The following is a 21853-nucleotide window of genomic DNA, read 5'->3' on the forward strand; positions in this document are numbered from 1 at the left end:
GCCCACTATCTGAGAGAGAGAGATGGCACGCTTAGGACTGGCACACAAGCCCAAAGGCCAATACTAATCTCCCACTGATTGATTGATTGATTTTTTAAGGTAGAATTATGAACCCAAATCAACCAAAAAAATAAATAGGCTTTCTATGGCCCACTATTTGTGAGAGAGATGGCACGCTCAGGACTGGCACACAAGCCCAGAGGCCAATATTAATCTCCCACTTTTTTTTTTTTTCCAGGGAAAATTTATAAACCCAATAAAATAATAAAAAAATAGGCTTTCTATGGCCCACTATCTGAGAGAGAGAGAGATGGCACGCTTAGGACTGGCACACAAGCCCAAAGGCCAATATTAATCTCCCACTGATTGATTTATTGATTTTTTCAGGTAGAATTTAGAACCCAAATCAAGCAAAAAAATTAATAGGCTTTCTATGGCCCACTGAGTGAGAGATGGCACACACAGGAGTAAGGAGTGGCACACAAGCCCTGAGGCCAATATTTTTCTCCCACTGATTGATGTTGTGATTTTTTCTGGTAGATTTTGGAACCCAAATCAAGCAAAAAAATAAATAGGCTTTCTATGGCCCACTGAGTGAGAGATGACACAGACAGAGATGGCACTCTAGCAGAAATGTCAATCTTAATCTCCCACCAAAAAAAAAAAAAAAAAAAAAAGGAACTGTCCTTCAATTACTATCTCCCTGCAGTAATCTCAGCCAGGTATGGCAGGCAGCAATAAGGAGTGGACTGATGCACAAATTAAATAAAAAGTGTGGACAAACAAACAAGATAGCTGTGCAGAAAGGAAGGAACAAGAGGATTTGTGCTTTGAAAAAAGCAGTTGGTTTGCACAGCGGCGTACACACAGCAATGCAGCTATCAGGGAGCCTTCTAGGGCAGCCCAATGAGCTACAGCGCTGAGGAAAAAAAAAAAAAAAAAGTAGCTTCCACTGTCCCTGCACACCGAAGGTGGTGTTGGGCAGTGGAAATCGCTACAGCACAAGCGGTTTTGTGGTTAATGGACCCTGCCTAACGCTATCCCTGCTTCTGACGAAGCGGCAGCAACCTCTCCCTAAGCTCAGATCAGCAGCAGTAACATGGCGGTCGGCGGGAACTCCCCTTTATAGCCCCTGTGACGCCGCAGACAGCAAGCCAATCACTGCTATGCCCTTCTCTAAGATGGTGGGGACCAGGACCTATGTCATCACGCTGCCCACACTCTGCGTTTACCTTCATTGGCTGAGAAATGGTTCTTTTCGCGTCATTGAAACGCGACTTTGGCGCGAAAGTCGCGTACCGCATGGCCGACCACGCACAGGGGTCGGATCGGGTTTCATGAAACTCGACTTCGCCAAAAGTCGGCGACTTTTGAAAATGTTCGACCCGTTTCGCTCAACCCTAGTGAGGCCTTCTCATTCTCCTTCATGCCCACCAAGGGCGGGCACTGTTCACTAGGGCATGTATCTCTAACTCAGGCCACCAACTCTGCTGGACGTACTTTCGTGCTATTTTAGAGTCAGGATGCCCCCAAGGGGTGGGGTTGAAGTTTTCCTCCACTTTCGTGCCATTTTCCACCATGTTCAGAGTTGCCATCTTTGCCACAGTTAAAGTGTCAGTCACATCCATGTTATCAGTCCCATCCATGTTATCAGTCACATCCAGGGTATCTTCATCTTTCTTTATAACATCGCATTCCCACGTTGCAAGGCTGTGGGATCCTGCCGCACTACGCCAAGTGAAAGGGGAGCCAGGGCCGTAGGCATATGCCTTTCTTGCCTCCAACACTGATAGTGAAGGAAACGATGCCACCTTCATTTTCCTCCTCCTTTCCTCAAGTGATACAAAATGCCACACAGACACCCCAAGACAGAAAATGAACCAGCTCCCACCATTAGTGACCCGATATGGACATCATTACAAGAAGATTATGAGCCTCAGATTCCTAATTTTGTGGTGCAATAAGGAATTAAATTTAACATTATAGGTCTCACAGAAATTGACTTTCTCAAAGTCATTTTCTCTGAGGATTTTGTAAACCTCATGGGTGCCCAGACAAATTTCTATGCCCAACAGTTTTTGGTTCAAAACCACACTTCATCATTTTCTAACTGGACCCCTGTAGATGCAGTGGAAATTATAACTTTTTTAGTCTGGTCCTTTGCAGGGGTTTAGTCAGGGGTGGGATTCAGCCGGTTCGATGGAACCGCTTGTTAAAAAAAGTAGCCGGTTCCCCGAACCGGGGAGATTCAGAGCCGCAATCCGGTACCACACCTCCCAACCTTCCCGTATCCCACTGGGGAGTCACGATTTGAGAGTGCCCCGTGGTCCAGCAGTGCAGAGCTGCATCCCTCCACCCACAGAGAGCAGCATATCATATACATGGCTGCAGCTGCTCTGTGCACACAGGACCTGTGATGAGGTCACAGGAGGGGAGGAATCAGGAGTCACATGATTAGGGGTCTCCCTGCATTGCAAGACTCTTCTGTGCAGGTTGTCATGGTGCTGGATGATGGTAAGCTTATGTGTGGGGTCAGGAGTTGTTTACAGTGTGGATGTAGCAGAGCCGTGTGTGTGCATGTACGAGGTGTGTGTGTACGAGGTGTATGGAGCAGAGCCGTGTGTGTATGAGGTGTATGGAGCAGAGCTGTGTGTGCATGAGGTGTACGGAACTGAGCCGTGTGTGTATCAGGTGTACGGAGCAGAGTCGTGTGTGTGTATGAGGTGTACGAAGTGGAGAAGTGTGTGTATGAGGTGTACGGAGCTGAGCCATGTGTATGAGGTGTACAGAGTGGAGCAGTGTGTGTACGAGGTGTATGGAGTGGAGCCGTGTATGTATGAGGTGTATGCAGCGGAGCCATGTATGCATGGTGTATGGAGCAGAGCTGCATTTCTAGGAGTAACTATGTGTGGCCATTATATGGTAGGGAGCATCATGTGTGGCCATTATACAGTATGGAGCATCATGTGTGGCCATTATACAGTATGGAGCATCAGGTGTGACCATTATACAGTATGGAGCATCATGTGTGGCCATTATACTGTATGGAGCATCATGTGTGGCCATTATACTGTATGGAGTATCATGTGTGGCCATTATACAGTATTGAGCATCATGTGTAGCCATTATACAGTATGGAGCATAATGTGTGGCCATTATACAGTGTGGAGCATCATGTGTGGCCATTATACAGTATGGGGCATCATGTGTGGCCATTATACAGTATGGAGCACCGTGTGGTCATTATACAGTATGGAGCACTGTGTGGCCATTATACAGTATGGAGTATCATGTGCGGCCATTATACAGTATGGAGCACTGTGTGGCCATTAAACAGTATGGAGCATCATGTGTGGCCATTATACAGTATGGAGCACTGTGTGGCCATTATACAGTATGGAGCATCAAGTGTGGCCATTATACAGTATGGAGCACTGTGTGGCCATTATACAGTATGGAGCATCATGTGTGGCCATTATACATCATGGAGCACTGTGTGGCCATTAAACAGTATGAAGCATCATGTGTGGCCATTATACAGTATGGAGCATCATGTGTGGCCATTATACAGTATGGAGCACTGTGTAGCCATTATACAGTATGGAGCATCATGTGTGGCTATTGTACAGTATGGAGCAGTGTGGCAATTATATAGTATGTAGCATCATGTGTGGCCATTATACAGTATGGAGCACTGTGTGGCCATATTTTTTGTTTATAATTATTGTTTATGAAACAGTGTGATCAGCAGTGCTAAACGGGTGTGGCTGGGATGTGGATATGGGTGTGACTGGGATGTGGATATGGGTGTGACTAGTAGTGAAATGGGTGTGGTCAGAGGTGTGGCCTAAAATTTGCTGCAAACTTTACCCTCTTTCCCTTCTTCAAAAGTTGGGAGGTATGGTTTGACTGCGCCCCTACTTGTATGTTTGCCGACGTGTGTGTAAATGGGTGTGGCTTAAAAATGGGTGTGGTTTTCCTACACACAAACACAGAACCTGTTAAAAATTTGAATCCCACCCCTGGGTTTAGTGAAGAAGCCAGAACTCCAGCAATAATGGAGTGTTCATATTTTAGACAACACTCCACTGTTCCACATGGCTATGACCCGTAAATGCTTTGAAGCAATCCAAAAATGTTTGCATTTGGATAATGCCCAATGTTCTCACTGAGATCACCCAAACTTTGACAGACTTTTCAAAGATCAGCAGATCATTGATCACTTCAGCAACAAGTTTGCTGAGGTGTATTGTCACGAGTGTGTCAAGACGTCCTGGGAGCTCTGGGGTTAAGCAATGTTTACCCATTCGTTTACCCATGTGAATTGCAGGTCTTTGATTTAGCCTCTGTATTTTGCTCCTCATATCAAATGGACTTTATTTCCTTCGCTGCTGAAGAGGCTAACAACTGTGTATGCTGGTTAGAGACATGCAGCTCCAGCTCACAGGTACTCCTGACCTGCTCATTTTCTCCCTCTATAAAATCTGGCCAGATATTCTCATCCCTGCCTGTGAAAGTTTTGCTTCCTACCTTTCTGGAGTTGGTGTACTGAAGTTGGAGTTCATAGTTGCTGCTGGAGATTGTTGTCTGCTGTTTTGGGGTGCATGATTTCTCCATTATCCTATTCCAATTTGGTTTGTACCTACCTATCCTTTCCTTTATTCCTCTCTAATCTTGGTGTGTGTTTTTCTATGTAAGGTGCTTTTTGTTACCCCTGTTTGTCTTATGTGTATTTACACAAACATATCTGTCCCAGACTTCCTGGGGTAGAGGAAGGGCACAGCTTAGGACATTAACAGGAGCATAGTAAAGTCGGACACTTAAGGTACCTTCACACTAAGCGATGCTGCAGCGATACCGACAACGATGTCGATCGCTGCAGCGTCGCTGTTTGGTCGCTGGAGAGCTGTCACACAGACAGCTCTCCAGCGACCAACGATCCCGAGGTCCCCGGTAACCAGGGTAAACATCGGGTTACTAAGCGCAGGGCCGCACTTAGTAACCCGATGTTTACCATTGTAACCAGCGTAAATGTTAAAAAAACAAACACTACATACTTACCTTCCGTGTCTGTCCTCCGGCGCTCTGCTTTCCTCTGCACTGTCAGCGCCGGTCAGCCGGAAAGCAGAGCGGTGACGTCACCGCTGTGCTTTCCGGCTGGCCGGCGCTGACACAGGATGCAGGAGGAGTGCAGAGAAGCAGAGCGCTGGGGACAGACAGCTGAAGGTAAGCAAGTAGTGTTTGTTATTTTAACGTTTACGCTGGTAACCAGGGTAAACATCGGGTTACTAAGCGCGGCCCTGCGCTTAGTAACCCGATGTTTACCCTGGTTACCAGTGAAGACATCGCTGGATCGGCGTCACACACGCCGATCCAGCGATGTCAGCGGGAGAATAAAGTTCTGGACTTTCCTCAATGACCAACGATCTCCCAGCAGGGGCCTGATCGTTGGTCGCTGTCACACATAACGATTTCCTTAACGATATCGTTGCTACGTCACAAAAAGCAACGATATCGTTAACGATATCGTTATGTGTGAAGGTACCTTTAGGCCTCTCAACAGAGACGTAGCTAGGGTTTTGGTTCAGGGGGGGCAAAACTTCTGAGTGAGCCCCTAACCAGGTAACCTTGGTTACAACTGGGTGAAGCACATTAACCCCTTAAGCCCCAAGGGTGGTTTGCACGTTAATGACGGGCCAAATTTTACAATTCTGACCACTGCCCCTTTATGAGGTTATAACTCTGGAACGCTTCAATGGATCTTGGCGATTCTGACATTGTTTTCTCGTGACATATTGTACTTCATGATAGTGGTAACATTTCTTCGATATAACTTGTGCTTATTTGTGAAAAAAGCAGAAATTTGGCAAAAATTTTGAAAATTTTGCAATTTTCCAACTTTGAATTTTTATGCCCTTAAATCACAGAGATATATCATGTAAAATAATTAATTCCATATAACTGCTTGATAAAGCGGTTATATGGAATAAGCGAAACGTACGTCGGGGGTCTTTTTATCCTGGTTCCGGTCCGGTGTGCGGTGTAGCCCTTATCTGCGGTAAGCCCCAATATTTCACTATTAGTGACGATTTGTCACTTTATTATATGTACTACTGGCTTCCTGCAGTTTTTTTTGTTAGGGAGTTATAAGGGTTACATCACATTTGAAGTCATTTTGAGGGGTCTATATGATACAAAATAACCAAGTGTGACACAATTATAAAAACTGCACCCCTCAAGGTGCTCAAAACCACATTCAAAAGGTTTATTAATCCTTCAGGTGTTTTACAGGAATTTTTGGAATGTTTTAAAAAAAATTAACATTTAACTTTTTTTTCACAAAAAATTTATTTCAGCTCCAATTTGTTTTATTTTCCCAAGGGTAAGAGAAGAAATTGGACCCCAAAAGTTGTGCTATTTTTTCTGAGTACGCCGATACCCCACATGTGGGGGTAAACCACTGTTTGGGCGCATGGCAGAGCTCGGAAAGGAAGGAGCGCCGTTTGACTTTTCAATGCAAAATTGACTGGAATTGAGATAGGACACCATGTTACGTTTGGAGAGCCCCTGATGGGCCTAAACATTGAAACCCCCCACAAGTGACACCATTTTGGAAAGTAGACCCCCTAAGGAACTTGTCTAGCTGTGCTTTGACAGCTTTGAACCCCCAAGTGTTTCACTACAGTTTATAATGCGCTCTGCAAAATTTTTCACAAAAATTAATTTTTAGCCCTCAGTTTTATATTTTTCCAAGGGTAACAGGAGAAATTTGACCACAAAAGTTGTTATCCAATTTGTCCTGAGTACGCTGATACCCCATATGTGGTGGGGAACCACCGTTTGTGTGCATGGCAGAGCTCAGAAGTGATGGAGCGTCATTTGGAATGCAGACTTAGATGGATTGGTCTGCAGGCGTCACATTGCATTTGCAAAGCCCCTGAGGCACCTAAACAGTAGATACCCCCCAGAAGTGACACCATTTTGGAAAGTAGACCCCCTAAGGAACTTATCTAGCTGTGTTTTGACAGCTTTGAACCCCCAAGTGTTTCACTACAGTTTATAACACAGAGTCGTGAAAATAAAAATTATTTTTTCCCACAAAAATGTTTTTTTAGCCCCCCAAATTTTTATTTTTCCAAAGGTAACAAAAGAAATTGGACCCGCAAAGTTGTTGTCCAATTTGTTTTGAGTATGCTGATACCCCATATGTTGGGGTAAACCCGTTTGGGCGCACGGGAGAGCTCGGAAGGGAAGGACCACTGTTTTACTTTTTCAACGCAGAATTGGCTGGAATTGAGATCGGACGCCATGTCGCGTTTGGAGGGCCCTGATGTGCCTAAACAGTGGAAACCCCCAATTCTAACTGAAACCCTAACCCCAACACACCCCTAACCCTAATCCCAACCATAACCCTAACCACACCCCTAACCCTGACACTCCCCTAACCCTAATCCCAACCGTAAATGTAACCCTAACTTTAGCCCCAACCCTAACCCTAACTTTAGCCCCAACCCTAACTTTAGCCCCAACCCTAACCCTAGCCCCAACCTTAGCCCCAACCGTAGCCGCAACCCTAACCCTAGCCCTAACCCTAATGGGAAAATGGAAATAAATACATTTTTTAAATTTTTTTATGTTTCCCTAACTAAGGGGGTGATGAAGGGGGGTTTGATTTACTTTTATAGCTTTTTTTAGCGGATTTTTATGATTGGCAGCCATCACACGCTAAAAGACGCTTTTTATTTTGAGACCCATAATTTTTCCATATTTTGGTCCACAGAGTCATGTGAGGACTTGTTTTTTGTGGGACAAGTTGACGTTTTTATTGGTAACATTTTTGGGCAAGTGACATTTTTTGATCGTTTTGTTCCGATTTTTGTGAGGCAGAATGACCAAAAACCAGCTATTCATGAATTTCTTTTTTTTATGGGAACAATATATATATATATATTTTTTTTTTTTTTCTTTATTTAGGAATTTTTTTTTTAATTTTTTTTTTTTACACATCTAAAAAATTTTTTTTAACTTTTTTACTTTGTCCCAGGAGGGACATCACTGTATAGTGACAGATCGCTGATCTGACACTTTGCAGAGCACTGCGTCAGATCAGCGATCTGGCATGCCCTGCTGCAGGCTTACTGGCACCTGCTCTGGACCCGGAAGTACTCCCTGCAGGACGCGGAATTAGCCCCACGGCCATTTTGGATCCGGGGCCTGCAGGGAGGAGATGCTCGGTACAAGGTGAGCACATCGCTTTGTACCGATCGTCTCAGGGAAGCCCGCAAGGAGCCCCCTCCCTGCGCGATGCTTCCCTATACCACCGGAACACTGTGATCATATTTGATTGCGGTGTGTCGGGGGTTAATGTGCCGGGAGCGGTCCGTGACCACTCCTGGCACATAGTGCCGGATGTCAGCTGCGATGGTCAGCTGACACCCGGCCGCGATCGGCTGCGCTCCCCCTGTGAGCGCAGCCGATCGCGTATGACGTACTATGCCGTCGCTGGGAATTAAGTCCCAGGTCACCTTGACGGGATAGTACGTCATATGGGATTAAAGGGTTAATAGTGGAGGAGAACCTCAGCAGATGACCGCACTGTTACTGAAGATAATCTGTATATAAAGACCAACATGGATATTACCGCCATATGGTCAATGGTAGATACCAGCCCTACAGAACATATAAGTGATCACAGCACAGTTATAGATGGTGACTTACCACTGACGTTCTTTCTGATGGAATCGTTCATTTTTCCTGTCTTTTCCATCTGGTCCAGACCGACACGACAACTTCTCCCAGCCAGGACTTGTCTGCAGAGAATACAAGAAAGACACATTTCATTTCTCATATTCCAGCCCCATCACCATCTATTCCAAACCTGCACAAACTCCCCATCCTGCTGATATCCCAGTGCTGATCCGCTGCTGCCGTATGTGTCCCTATTACTGCACCTACTGTGTGGTTCTCTGTGCCCTCTAAATTCTAAAGCAACCCTCTATAATACAGTAATGCCAAGTGCAAGTGCCCTAGAAAACAGTGCCCGTATTTTGCCCCCTAGATAGTAATAATGCCCTCTGTATTCCCCTTTGATAGTCACAGTGACCCGAGTTCCCCTATAACAACAAGTGCCCAGTTAACATTTAGTAATATCCCATGTCTCCCCCCTCTACAGCTCTCCTATACACAGCAAGATGCTCTTATACACAGTACAATGCCCCCTCAATGTATAGTACAACCCACACAATATACAGGCCCCTTAGTAGCCTCCAAACAGTTTGATGGCTCCAACACTGTATGGTGACCCCCTCACTGTAATCTTCACATTGTATGATGGCCCCCTAACTGTAATCTCCACAATGTATGATTCCCCCTAGATAGCCTCCATAAAGTATAATGCACCAGGTAGTCCTAAATGTAGTATAATGCACTCCCCATAAGCCTCCATATAGTATAATGCACTCCCCATAAGCCTCCATATAGTATAATGCACTCCCCATAAGCCTCCATATAGTATAATGCATTCCCCATAAGCCTCCATATAATATAATGCACTCCCCATAGGCCAACTCTATATTATATAATGCACCCCCAAAAGCAGACACTATAGCACAAGACAGCCCCCACAGGCAAACTTTATATTGTATAATGCACCTCCCAAAGGCAGACTACAGCACAAGGCAGCACCCATAGGCAGACTCTGTAGTATAAAGCAGCACCCCCATAGGAAGACCCTGCAGCATAAGGCAGCACACACATAGGCAGACCTTATAGCATAAGGCAGCACCCCATAGCAAGACCCTGTAGTATAAGGCAGCATGCCCATAGGCAGACCCTGTAGTATAAGGCAGCCCCCCTATAGGCAGATCCTGTAGTATAAGGCAGCACCCCAGAGGCAGACCCTATAGTATAAGACAGCACCCCCCACAGGCAGACCCTGTAGTATAAGACAGCACCCTATAGGCAGATCCTGTAGTATAAGACAGCACCCCCATAGGCAGACCCTGTAATCTAAGGCAGCACCCCATAGGCAGAGCCTGTAGTATAAGGCAGCACCCCGCAGGCAGACCTTGTAGTATAAGACAGCACCCCATTGGCAGAGCCTGTAATATAAGGCAGCACCCCATAGGCAGACCCTGCAGTATAAGGTAGCACCCCCATAGGCAGACCCTGTAGTGTAAGACAGCACCCCCATAGGCAGACCCTGTAGTATAAGACAGCACCCCCATAGGCAGACCCTGTAGTATAAGACAGCACCCCCATAGGCAGACCCTGTAGTATAAGACAGCACCCCCATAGGCAGACCCTACAGTATAAGGCAGCACCTCCATAGGCAGACCCTGTAATATAAGGCAGCACCCCCATAGGCAGACTCTGTAGTATAAAACAGCACCCCATAGGGAGACCCTGTAGTATAAGACAGCACCCCCATAGGCAGACCCTGTAGTATAAGACAGCACCCCCATAGGCAGACCCTATAGTATGAGACAGCACCCCATAGGCAGACCCTACAGTATAAGGCAGCACCTCCATAGGCAGACCCTGTAATATAAGGCAGCACCCCCATAGGCAGACTCTGTAGTATAAAACAGCACCCCATAGGGAGACCCTGTAGTATAAGACAGCACCCCCATAGGCAGACCCTGTAGTATAAGACAGCACCCCTGTAGGCAGATCCTGTAGTATGAGACAGCACCCCCATAGGCAGACCCTGTAATCTAAGGCAGCACCCCATAGGCAGACCCTGTAGTATAAGGCACCTCCATAGGCAGACCCTGTAGTATAAGGCAGCACACCATAGGCAGACTATGTAGTATAAGAAAGCACACCCATACGTAGACCCTGCAGTATAAGATAACACCCTCATAGGCAGACCCTGTAGTATAAGATAGCAGCCCCATAGGCAGACCATATAGTATAATACAGCACCCTATAGGCAGACCCTGTAGTATCAGGCAGCACCTCCATAGGCAGACCCTGTAGTATAAGGCAGCACCCCCTTAGGCAGATTGTAGTATAAGACAGCACCCCATAGGCAGACCCTGTAATATAAGGTAGCACCCCATAGGCAGACCCTGTAGTATAAGACAGCACCCCCATAGGCAGACCCTGTAGTATAAGACAGCACCCCCATAGGCAGATTCTGTAGTATGAGACAGCACCCCCATAGGCAGACCCTGTAATCTAAGGCAGCACTCCATAGGCAGACCCTGTAGTATAAGGCACCTCTATAGGCAGACCCTGTAGTATAAGGCAGCACCCCTATAGGCAGACTATGTAGTATAAGAAAGCACACCCATAGGCAGACCCTGTAATATAAGGCAGAACCCCATAGGCAGACCCTGTAGTATAAGGCAGCCCCCATAAAAAATAAATACTCACCTCTCTTCTTCCTGATTCCTTCACAGCTCTGAGCGCCCGCTCATCTCCTGACAGCAGGCGCCGATTAGTGAAGTCATTGCGCCCACTGTCAGTGTCAGCGTCGGTGACGTCAGAGGTGTTATGGAAGCCCAGGTTGCTTTGATAGCAGCCTTCAGCTTGTTTGCATTGTTGGGTCTGGTGTGTCTCATCTTCCTCTTGACAATACCCCATAGATTATCTATGGGGTTAAGGTCAGGCTAGTTTGCTTCTCAATCAAGCACAGTGATACTCTTGTTTAAACATCAGGTATTGGGACTTTCGGCAGTATGGACAGGTGCCAAGTCCTGCTGCAGAATGAAATTTCCATCTCCAAAAAGCTTGTTGGCAGAGGGAAGCATGAAGTGCTCTAAAATTTCCTGGCAGACGGATGCCCTGACTTTGGTCTTGATAAAGCACAGTGGACCTACACCAGCAGATGACATGGCTCCCCAAACCATAACTGATTGTAGAAACCTGACACTAGACCTCAAGCAGCTTGGATTGTCTGTGTCTCCACTTTTCCTCCAGACTCTGGGACTATGACTTCCAAACGAAATGTAAAATTTACTTTCATCTGAAAACAATACCTTAGACCACTGAGCAACACACAAGAAATGTGACACTTGTACCCATGTCCTGGACACGTCTGTGTGTGGTGGCTCTGGAAGCAATTACTCCAGCAGCAGTCCAATACTTGTTAATCTCCCCCAAATGTTTGAATGGCCTTTTTTTAACAATCTTTTCAAGGCTGCGGTTATCCCACTTGCTAGTGCATCTTTTTCTACCACACTTTTTCCTTCCAATCAACTTTCAATTAATATGCTTGGATACAGCACTCTGTGAACAGCCAGCTTCTTTAGCAATTACCTTTTATGGGTGTGTCAATGACTGCCTTCTGGACATCTGTCAAGTCAGCAGTCTTCCCCATGATTGTGGAGCCGACAAACAGACTAAGGGACCTTTTGAAACTCTTAAGAAGCCTTTGCAGGTGCCTTTTGCTAATTATTCCAATTTATTGAGATAATGATTTTTGGGTTTTCATTAGCTGTAAGCCATAATCATCAAGATTAACAGAAATAAACACTTGAAATAGATCACTCTGTAATGACTCTATATAATATGAGCTTCACTTTTTGTACTGAAATAAATTAAGTTTTTGATGATATTCTAATTTTGTGAGAAGCACTTACAGTGGGGCAAAAAAGTATTTAGTCAGTCAGCAATAGTGCAAGTTCCACCACTTAAAAAGATGAGAGGCGTCTGTAATTTACATCATAGGTAGACCTCAACTATGGGAGACAAACTGAGAAAAAAAAATCCAGAAAATCACATTGTCTGTTTTTTTAACATTTTATTTGCATATTATGGTGGAAAATAAGTATTTGGTCAGAAACAAAATTTCATCTCAATACTTTGTAATATATCCTTTGTTGGCAATGACAGAGGTCAAACGTTTTCTGTAAGTCTTCACAAGGTTGCCACACACTGTTGTTGGTATGTTGGCCCATTCCTCCATGCAGATCTCCTCTAGAGCAGTGATGTTTTTGGCTTTTCGCTTGGCAACACGGACTTTCAACTCCCTCCAAAGGTTTTCTATAGGGTTGAGATCTGGAGACTGGCTAGGCCACTCCAGGACCTTGAAATGCTTCTTACGAAGCCACTCCTTCGTTGCCCTGGCAGTGTGCTTTGGATCATTGTCATGTTGAAAGACCCAGCCACGTTTCATCTTCAATGCCCTTGCTGATGGAAGGAGGTTTGCACTCAAAATCTCATGATACATGGCCCCATTCATTCTTTCATGTACCCGGATCAGTCGTCCTGGCCCCTTTGCAGAGAAACAGCCCCAAAGCATGATGTTTCCACCACCATTCTTTACAGTAGGTATGGTGTTTGATGGATGCAACTCAGTATTCTTTTTCCTCCAAACACGACAAGTTGTGTTTCTACCAAACAGTTCCAGTTTGGTTTCATCAGACCATAGGACATTCTCCCAAAACTCCTCTGGATCATCCAAATGCTCTCTAGCAAACTTCAGTCGGGCCCGGACATGTACTGGCTTAAGCAGTGGGACACGTCTGGCACTGCAGGATCTGAGTCCATGGTGGCGTAGTGTGTTACTTATGGTAGGCCTTGTTACATTGGTCCCAGCTCTCTGCAGTTCATTCACTAGGTCCCCCCGCGTGGTTCTGGGATTTTTGCTCACCGTTCTTGTGATCATTCTGACCCCACGGTGTGGGATTTTGCATGGAGCCCCAGATCGTGGGAGATTATCAGTGGTCTTGTATGTCTTCCATTTTCTAATTATTGCTCCCACTGGTGATTTCTTCACTCCAAGCTGGTTGGCTATTGCAGATTCAGTCTTCCCAGCCTGGTGCAGGGCTACAATTTTGTTTCTGGTGTCCTTTGACAGCTCTTTGGTCTTCACCATAGTGGAGTTTGGAGTCAGACTGTTTGAGGGTGTGCACAGGTGTCTTTGTATACTGATAACAAGTTTAAACAGGTGCCATTACTACAGGTAATGAGTGGAGGAAAGAGGAGACTGTTAAAGAAGAAGTTACATGTCTGTGAGAGCCAGAAATCTTGATTGTTTGTTTCTGACCAAATACTTATTTTCCACCATAATATGCAAATAAAATGTTAAAAAAACAGACAATGTGATTTTCTGGATTTTTTTTTCTCAGTTTGTCTCCCATAGTTGAGGTCTACCTATGATGTAAATTACAAACGCCTCTCATCTTTTTAAGTGGTGGAACTTGCACTATTGCTGACTGACTAAATACTTTTTTGCCCCACTGTATATAGGCCCCCCAAAGTCACTTCAAGTGTGATGTAGTCCCTAAAAAAAATTTGATGGAAAAATGAGAAATTGCTGATTAACTTTTAACCCTTCTAACTTCCTAACAAAAAAAAAGTGTTTAAAAAACGATGCAGATGTAAAGTAGACATATAGGAAATGTTATTTATTAATTATTTTGTGTGACATAATCCTCTGGTTGAAGGGCATAAGAATTAAAAGTTTGAAAATTGTGAATTTCTTCCCAAATTTCTGATATTTTCACGAGTAAATGCAATTCATATCAAACCAATTTTATTTATTTTTTCCGAGACTTAAGATCAGGGTATGTTGCGGCACATCATGAACTACAACACCGCTTGCATAGGACCTTAGGTGCTCTTCAGAAAAAAGACATCTATCTGCACAATCCACGTAAGAAAGGTAATGAAGGCACTCACCAGTCTTCCCCTGCTCACACGAGCTTCGGCTCCCTCTCCCCCGGCCATGAATTTTATCTGGAGTTGGTATCAATAAAGAATTGACTTTTTGAAGACTGGTGAGTGCCTTCGTTACCTTTCTTACGTGGATTGTGCAAACCAATTTAATCACCATCATGAAGTAAAATATGTCACGAAAAGTCAATCTCAGAATCACTGGGATCCATTGAAGCTTTCTAAAGTTATTACCACATAAAGTTAAACTGGTCAGAATTGTAAAATGTGTCCTGGTCATGAAGGTTAAAAAGACTTGGAGGGTGAAGAGATTAAAAGACAGTTCTTTCCAGGTCCAAATTTATTCCTTTCTGTAGTAAAACCTGCATTTACTGAGAAGTTTAGGATAGGTATCTAGGCAGGGTTTTAATATTACTATTGTGGTACTTGTATACCAAGGCTTCTGCTGCACTATAAAACAGTCTTTGTTAGGGCTAAATAATTTCCTTTCTGTAGTTAAACCGTTGTTACCTGGATTCAGTGAAGGGAAAGTTTAGAATTAGAGGCATCTAAGCAATGTTTAATATTCCCATTGCAGGACTTGTGTACTGCTGTTGCTGCGCCATCAAACAATCCTTATCAGAGCTAAATATTTTTTTTCCCTATTAATACCAGAACATTTCCAGGCATATATACTTAAATTTCAAATATGCAAGGCATGCGGTAAGGGACGGGGAAGATTACAGGCTGCTGATGGTGTACGCAGAGACCAAAGCCATGTGATAGGTGAACCTGTGCCTTCTGTGGGAGAACAACAAACACTCATTCACAAGACCAAGCTTACTGTCCCACTTTTCAGGAAGTCATGGGACTGTACTCTTGAAGCTAGAACAGTGCGAACAGGTGGCCGTTTGTATGGCAGATAATGCTTAAAGTATGTTTTCCAGCACTACCCTGTCTTCCACATGGTCCAGGCTCACTAGCCAAGAGTCTGGACCACACAATCCTCACACTGATCCTCCTTCCTCCCATCATGGCAAGTCTCAGGAGACAAGTGACCCCACACTTGGACACTCAGAGAAGCTCTTTACATTTCTATTTATTGATTCTGGTCTCTCACTCTGCACGTTTGAAGAGGGACATGAAGAGCTTGGGTGTAGTGATGCCCAAATATTTAACCAGCCACGTTCAGCAGAAGACAATGGTGAATGGCCTCTTGGTACACTGTTGCCAACAAGGGATGTTGTTAAAGGGACACGGTCACCTGAATTTGGAGGGAACAATCTTCAGCCATGGAGGCGGGGTTTTGGGGTTTTTGATTCACCCTTTCCTTACCCGCTGGCTGCATGCTGGCTGCAATATTGGATTGAAGTTCATTCTCTGTCCTCCATAGTACACGCCTGCGCAAGGCAAGATTGCGCAATATGTTAAGCAATATGTTTGGACTGCAGGATGGAGATACATGGACCATGTGTCTCCATCCTGCCCCATGATTCTGCACCATGTGACAAGTGCAGGATTATGGGGCAGTTGGAGACAGATGGAGCAGGATGGAGCCACATGGTGCAGGATGATGGGGCAGGATGGAGACATGGTGCAGGATCATGGGGCAGGATGGAGACATGGGGCAGGATGGAGACACATAGGGCAGGATGGAGACAGATGGGACAGAATGAAGACAGATGGAGCAGGATGGAGACAGATGGGGCATGATTATGGGGCAGGATGGAAACACATTAGGCAGGATGGAGATAGATGGGATAGGATAGGATGGAGACACATGGTGCTTGAACATGGGGCAGGAAGGAGACAGATCGCGCAGGATGGAGACATGGTGCTGGATCATGGGGCAGAATGGAGACACATTGTGCAGAATCATGGGGAAGGATTGTGAAAGATGGGGCAGGATGGAGACACATGGTGTAGAATCATAGGGCAGGATGGATACATGGGAGGGATGGAGACAGATGTGCAGGATCATGGGGCAGGATGGAGATACATGTGGAGGGATGTTGACAGATGGGATAGGATGGAGACACAATATGCAGGATCATGGGCCAGGATGGACACACATGGGGCAAGATGGAGACACACGGTGCAGGATAGAGAAACATGGTGCAGGATGGAGACAGATGGTGCAGGATAATGGGCCAGGATGGACACACATGGGGCAAGATGGAGACACACGGTGCAGGATAGAGAAACATGGTGCAGGATGGAGACAGATGGTGCAGGATAATGGAGCAGCACGGAGACAACTGGGGCAGGATGGAGACAGATGGTGCAGGATTGTGGGGCAAGATGGAGACAGATGGGGCTGGAACATGGGGTAGGATGGAGATGGGGCAGGATCATGGGACAGGATTGAGACACATGGGGTAGGATGGAGACATGGGGCTGGAACATGGGGCAGGATGGAGACAAATGGGGTAGGATCATGGTGCAGGATGGAGACACATGATGCTGGATCACAGGTCAGATTGGTGACACATGGTGCAGGATCATGGGGAAGGATGGTGACAGATGGGGCAGGATGGAGAAACATGGTGCAGGATCATGGGGTAGGATGGAGATACATGGGGCAGGATAGAGACAGATGTGCAGGATCATGGGGCAGGATGGAGATACATGGAGACAGATGGGGCAGGATGGAGACAGATGGTGCAGGACAGCTGGGGCAGGATGGAGACAGATGGTGCAGGATTGTGGGGCAGGGATATGGGGTAGGATGGAGACAGATGGGGCAGGATCATGGGGCAGGATGGAGACAGATGGTGCAGGATTGTGGTGCAGGATGGAGAGATGGAACAGGATGGAGACAAGGTGCAAGATCATGGGGTAGGATGGAGACAGATGGGGCAGGATGGAGACAAATGGGGCAGGAACATGGGGCAGAATGGAGAAAGATTGGGCAGGACAGAGACACATGGGGTAGGATGGAAACAGATGGTGCAGGATGGAAACCGATGGGGCAGGAACATGGGGTAGGATGGAGACACATGGTGAAGGATCATGGGGCAGGATATAGACAGATGGTGCAGGATGGAGACAGATGCGGAAATCATAAGAGGCAGAATGGATACTCAAAGGGCAGGATGGTAGAACATATGGGGCCAGGTTGGGAGAACGTATGCCTGGAGCCTGGAATGAGACATAAGGTGGTCAGGATGAGGAATAGTATTACGGTAGGGGCAAATTAAGGGATATTATTACTGCTGTGATATATTTTATATTTTGAGGATACTTTTTTCAATGGGGGCCGTGTTACTGTGCAGAGTGAAAATGTCACCTTTTTTCCCTTCATCTGGTAGTATAGAAGTTTGGAAAAAAATAAGTCATGTGCTCTAGACAATTGTTATTTCCTGCAAGGATGAGTCCTCGCTGGAAGAAGTGATAATGGTCTATGCTGGGTGAAGATGAAAAGCAAAGATGAAGGACTTCACCTAGCGACATCACTGGTCAGTGTATTTCATGTAGATGTACACTATACACTGCATATTATACACAGAGCTCCAGTGTACAAGGTCACCAATGATCACTGTATTACCTGTATACCTCCAGCCATGTCTCAGATATCCCCACCATGTCATAATTATGCTCCAACAACATTAGTTCTTAATGTGTCCATTTTGTTGGCGAGGCTTCTGGCATTAGTATACATACATTTTATGTATCTCTCTGCACCTCTATTCTTTCTTAAATTATTAACTGTTCTAACCCCACCCCCCATGCCACCGACACCCCCAACTTCCTTATTTGTGCCCAGGTCTCTATCTGCACTATCTTCCCCTCCTATAAAATGAATACCCTCCCCCACAATTCCTAGTTTAAACACTCCTCCAACTTTCTAGCCATTTTCTCCCCCAACACAGCTGCACCCTCCCCATTGAGGTGCAGCCCGTCCCTAGGGTAGAGCCTGTAGCCAACTGAGAAGTCCGCACAGTTCTGCAGGAACCCAAACCCCTCCTTCCTACACCAATTCTTGAGCCACTTATTAACCTCCCTAATTTCCCATTGCCTCTCTGGCGTGGCACGTGGTACAGGCAGTAATTCGGAAAATACCACGTTGGAGGTCCTTGCTTTCAGCTTGCGGCCTAATTCCCTGAAATCATCTTTAAGGACCTTCCACCTACCTCTAACTTTGTCATTTGTGCCAATGTGCACCATGACCGCTGGGTCCTCACCAGCCCCTCCCAATAATCTGTCCACCCGATCAGCGATGTGTCGGACTCGAGCACCAGGAAGGCAGCACACCGTTCGACGATCCCTGTCTTTGTGACAGATTGCCCTATCTGTTCCCCTAATAATTGAGTCGCCCACTACCAGCACCTGTCTGGCCTGCCCTGCTCTCCTATTTCCCTCCTTACTGGAGCAGTCACTCCTCCGGCTTTCAGAGGGCATGCCTGGCTGCAGCAGTGCTACCCCTGTACTGGCACCCCTCTCATCTGCCAACTTAGCAAACTTATTGGGGTGTTCCAGATCAGGACTAGCCTCCCTGGCACTCTTCCCTCTACCCCGCTTCCTAACTGTCACCCAGCTTGCTACTTCATCGTCCTGCAGCTCCATCCCACCATCCCCCCTCATCTGTCCCATTGAGCATCTGCTCCGTGAGCAGAAGACTCCTCTCCATATTGTCTATGGACCTCAGTGTTGCCAGCTGCACATTTAGATTCAGAATCTGGTTTTCCAAATGCACAACGTGCTCACATCTCGCACAGCAGTATGCACCCTCGATCGGCTGCTCAAGGACTGCATACATGTGGCAAGATGTGCACTGGATGGCATTAACAAGAGTGGAGCACATTTCCTAATGGGGATTGCACCAGACAGAAAAGTTAAATAAAAAAAATAAAATAAATAAATACAAAGTATTAATAATAATAAAAAAAAAAAAACAGACAGCAATTCAGTACTTCCTCCCTTGGAAACTCCCTGACTCCAAAGTCACTGAATCACAAGTCACACTTACCGCCGTTCACACTTACGCTCAGATCACACTCAGCTCGCTCACACTCGCTATGCTGAAGATTTATAGATTTTTTTTTCTCTAGTTTCCTTAACAGCAATCCACCTTCCTGTCCAAATGCACTTCCAAAAAGTACATTGTACCCCCGTTCTATCAAACTTAAGATCTATGAGTTTTGAGTGTTTTTCCAACCGCGTAGGAAGTACTGAAGCCTTCCACCCACTAAGTTGGCATCATTGTTTGTTGGTTCTTGACTTCTGATCCTGAAAGGTACCCCTGCCTCTACCCCCTTTCGGGTAGCTCCATCTTCCGCCTTTACCTTTCCCTCTATAATCTTGTCTGGGATGGGACCGAGTCCTACGAAAGGACGGTATGTTCTTTGGTTTTTCTTCAGGAAAGCCCTTCTTCTTATCTGCTGCTTTCTCAAGCAATTAGTACAATACTGGACCGAAGACATGAAGGCCAGAGAAGAGTATTGAACACAGTTTGTTTTTTGACTGCGTATCACCCGACCATGATCTGAGCCATAGAGCTCTTCTTGCTGCGTTAGATAAAGCGTTGTTTCTTGCAGCGAACCGAACTGATTCTGCCGAGGCATCGGTCATAAAGTCTGCTGCTATCTTTAGGAGTGGTAAAGACTTCAAGATTTCATCTCTGGGAGTCTTATTATTAATCTGGGCTTCTAATTTTTCTACCCACAGCGACACTGATCTGGCAACTGAGGTGGTTGCAATATTTGTCTTCATGTTGGCGGCTGAAGCTTCCCAGGCCTTTTTGAGAAGATCTTCCGATCTTTTGTCCATAGGGTCTTTGAGACCCGAGGAATCCTCAAATGGAATGGCGGTCTTTTTTGAGACCTTGGCTACAGGTATATCCACTTTACGTACAGATTCCCAAATTTTGGTCTCCTCTGGATCAAAAGGTAGACGGTATTTAAAATCTCTTGGGACTACTAGTTTCTTCCCTACATCGCCCCATTCTTCCAAGATAATTTCTTAAATGTGGTGATTCACGAGAAACACTGTTCCTGCGAGCTCAGAGCCCGCCAAACATCTCGTCTTGGACCGTAAGGGGTTCTGTGGCCTCTTCTACCTTCATGGTATTTCTAACGGCCTACAGTAGTGTGTGTGCTCAGAAGAGAATAGATATCTCTTTCTTTCTTCTGGGAGGATATTTGAAGAGCATTCGCCCTCCATGGAGTCAGATATGGAGTAAGCTCACCCTCTTCTGAACTAAAATCCTGTTCCCACCTAGGCTTCTTAGGGTGGGGGGATTCGACTGGCATTAGTGCCGGTACTGTGGACTGTACTTCCTCCCTGATCATAGTTTTGATACTATCCAGAAAGGAGGCCTGTTCTCCTTTAAGCAGTCCTGCCATACAGCCATCACACACTTTCTTCGTATGTCCTTCTGGCAGTCTATTAGAGCATAGAGGGCATTTACTTGTCTTGCGTTTTTGGACTGCCGCTGGATGCTTGGGCACTTCTTTATCCTGAAATAGATACAGAAATGCTCTATAGCTTGTGTGTGACTGGTAATGTGAGGCGATCCCCTTATGTATAACTTACATGTACAGGGGCGAGCTCGGAGGACTGGATATCTGGACGATCTGCACCCTCCATCTCTCTAGGATCAGTGTGCTGTCAGATGTTTGAGGTTAAATAGGTTATCTTACCTGTCTTCAAATCATCTGACTCGTCCTCCTTCCGAGCTCAGCTGCAGGCGATCTCTTCCTGATGACTGCGGGGTTCCTGGAACGCCCACTAATACATGGGCGGGAACCTCATCCCCCGGGCTGCATACCACAGCCAGAGGCTGTTTCTTTCGGCGTCCCCGTCGATAACCACGAGGTCCGCTGCCCAGGAACGCCACCGGAAGTCAAAGCGGCTGCCTAGCACTGCGGTGCGCTCGGTGACGCCGCGCCCCCCGATGATGCGGCGCACTTAGGTCCGATCACCGCCGGCATGGACCGGGTACAACTGGAGGGAAGACGGGAGCACAAAGCTCAACCAGTGCTGAGGGACCTCCCTCGGTATCAGCGCGATCCTGCAGAGTCAGCGAGCATCCTCCGCTGTTCAGAGCCCTCAGGAGAGGGATGAAGCCGCTCCGGGAGCCCTGCTCAACCGGCTATTGGCATCTTTGGCATGGTAAGCTGCGCCAACGCTCCTCTGCGTCTGTCCCCGATAGGGACAGGAAAAACACTGAGGGGTGGGGAGGGGCTATTTAACCTCTTCTGTATTTCCTGTCCCTATCAAGGATAAGAAGGACAACCCCCTGGTGGTG

This window comes from Ranitomeya imitator, chromosome 3 (assembly GCF_032444005.1).
Source record: "Ranitomeya imitator isolate aRanImi1 chromosome 3, aRanImi1.pri, whole genome shotgun sequence".
Taxonomy (NCBI): Eukaryota; Metazoa; Chordata; class Amphibia; order Anura; family Dendrobatidae; genus Ranitomeya; species Ranitomeya imitator.